This window comes from Aplysia californica, unplaced genomic scaffold (genome assembly GCF_000002075.1).
Source record: "Aplysia californica isolate F4 #8 unplaced genomic scaffold, AplCal3.0 scaffold00760, whole genome shotgun sequence".
Lineage (NCBI taxonomy): Eukaryota > Metazoa > Mollusca > Gastropoda > Aplysiida > Aplysiidae > Aplysia > Aplysia californica.
The window spans coordinates 266037-268670 of record NW_004798030.1 but is presented as its reverse complement, the minus strand read 5'-3'; the positions used below and the strand labels follow the sequence as shown (position 1 = coordinate 268670).

Sequence of the window (2634 nt, the reverse complement as noted above, 5' to 3'; positions counted from 1 at the left end):
TTGATATACTGGTATTTCTACCTACAGTTTATTTATATTCTTGGGCCAATACATTTTATCCTTATCTTATCTCTTTTTTTCCCTAATCTTTTACTAATCTTTTCTTATCGTATACTCTATAACAGTCTGTTTTTGTTTTTGTTTTGTTTTTTATTTCGAGCGCGGACACAGCACAGGGATTCCGATTTTGGCCCATGGTGGTGGATAGTGGGTAGTGGGTGGCCGCTGCCCGTTCCGAAAGCCAGACCAGGCAGCGTGCGTCGCGACGGTGGGGAGTAGCAGCAGCAGCCCCAGAGAGCAGGAGACGGACGAACCCCGCTCCGCGATCAGCTGTGCTAACCGCGAGACACACGGTACACACACGCACGCACGCACACACACACAAACACACACATTTCTCCACCGGCGCCCTACACCACCACCACCACAGCCTCGTGTATACATGCTCGCTTCTCCCTCCCTCCCTCCCTCCCTCTCTCTTTCTCTCTCTCTCTCTCTCCACCTTCTCGGAGACGGTGTGAAGTCTTGTGTGCAGTTTGAAGTAAGTCGCTGCGTGCGTGTGGGGGGGAAACTATCTTTTCTACAGGACGGGACGACGCCCTCACATTATAGAATAGGTGTATGTATGCCTCTCATGTATTCATCAATGGTAACTTTGATGACAGTGCTGTGATTTGCTGTGAATGGATTTCAAAATCTGGGATATGATATTATTCGCAACATTTTCTTTGCAATGATTCACTTCTTGTCTTCTTCCTTTATCGTCTGGTGAAAATTCCTTGGAGGACCGAGTTAGGAGGAATTTTATTAAAGAATGCTGAGCAGGTAAGACAGTTAATTTCTTGCGAAGCGCATGATCCTTTCATCCCACAAAAACACGCACTGTCACCGCAGAGAGATCTAGAGAACTAGATCAAGATCTAGAATCTATACTATTTGGCTATAATAATTAATAAAATGATGGGGATAATCCGTTCTTGGCCCCAGCAAAGAGTACTAGAGAGTGGAATAGTACTTTAGTAGGGCCCTTAATGGTTAAGGGTAGGTGTTATGATAGGGTTAGGGTAGAAGTATTTACAGTATACTGTGTGAGATCATTTTAAGTTTAGGTAGAACCTGAATAAGAATAGGGTAGGGGGCGGGGTAGGGTAGGGGGCGGGGTAGGGTAGGGTTAGGGTGTGTAAGTAAGTTAAGTAGGGGTTGGTTGGTTGGGGTTGGGGTAGGGTTAGGAGTAGGGTTAGAGGAAGGCTGGGATAGGGGTTGGGGTAGGCCCTAGATCTAGGCTTTCTCAGAATGAGAAGGCCAAGGGTAGGCCCCTAGGGGTGGGTGTAGCGGTAGGACTTTAGTAGGAATGGTTGGGGTAGGGGTTGGCCTGGGGTAGGCCCTAGATCTAGATCTGGTGAGAAGGGCTCGGGTTGGCTCGCTCTAGGGGTGGGTGTAGCGCGATAGGACTTTGGGTAGGGGTAGGGGTAGCGATGGGGTACGGTTAAGAAGGGGTAGGGATCAGGGTACAATGGTTAGGGTAGGCTAGTAATCATTGAAACCAAAACCGGATTGTCTCGTTAGAATCTTTCCACTTGTGTGACGTTCTGAATACGGGGGTTGGAGTGAATGGATGGGAAAGAGTTGAAAATCACACTGATTTATCACTTAATTGTTCGGTCTATCGATAGAGATCGGCTTTTTTTTTACGTATGCACCCGTCTCTTGTCCACGTTTTATACTTCTTTTCTAGTTGTATTTTGCATGCTAAACACGAATATGGTCTTCACTTTTGCCTCAAATCAATAGTTGTACTGAGTTATTGATGTTTGAAAATAGTAAATTCAACAAAATGAGGGGTATTAACAGTTTAATTAGGTTCGCTAACTTCGAAAAATGCGCCATTTCAGCTCCCCACGAAACTGAGAATCTGACTCTCTTGAGATGCTGGGAGGTAAAGCGCTTCTGAAAATATACGCGCTTGCGGCTGGAAGGGTCAAAAGAGTTCCTCTCTGCATTTAGTGGACCCCATTTGTCACAGTCGGGTGTATCCAAACCTAGGCAGTGGCATGTAGTGTAGAGTAATTTTGAGTTCTTATAGAGTAATTTAGAGTTCTTGTAGAGTAATTTAGAGTTCCGCCGTAATAATCATGCATGGGAAAAAAATTAACATGCATCCACATCAAAACTGGGAGACCAGACCAGGTTAGAATAATGTAAATTTCAGGGTGAAAACGAAACAAAAAACACAAAAAACCTCTAGATCTAGCTAAACGATTGATGTTATCAAATGGAACCAAAATTTTCATTCAAATGGATCCAGTTTTGGGTAACGTCCATCAGATCCGTTTTGTGACATTCAGTTGATTTTGAACCCACACAAAAGCCTTTTTAGATAGTTCGTTAGAGACATAAAATAATGTATATATATATATTATATATATAATTTTTTTTTTTTTTTGCTTTTGTTGCCTTACATTTTGTTTTGTTTTGGTTTGGGGTTTCTTTTCAAGCGTTTCATTTAGCACTGTCGCTAATCGCAACGCGGTGTTGCAAATGGGCACTTCCTTTTAGGAGAATACAGCAGGACAATTCTCTCTTTCTCTCTCTCTCTCTCTCTCTCTCTCTCTCTCTCTCTCTCTCTCTCTCTCT

The 2634-nt window shown here is 43.7% G+C and overlaps 1 protein-coding gene across 1 annotated transcript in view; it reads left to right on the top strand.

The window, feature by feature from the left end:
• Positions 1 to 444: 444 nt before the first annotated feature.
• Positions 445 to 2634, top strand: part of LOC101852054 (ADAMTS-like protein 1) — a gene marked incomplete in the record, with an annotated part of 152716 nt that continues 150526 nt past the window's right edge. Inside the window, 1 exon segment of the mRNA XM_035972616.1 lies at positions 445 to 825.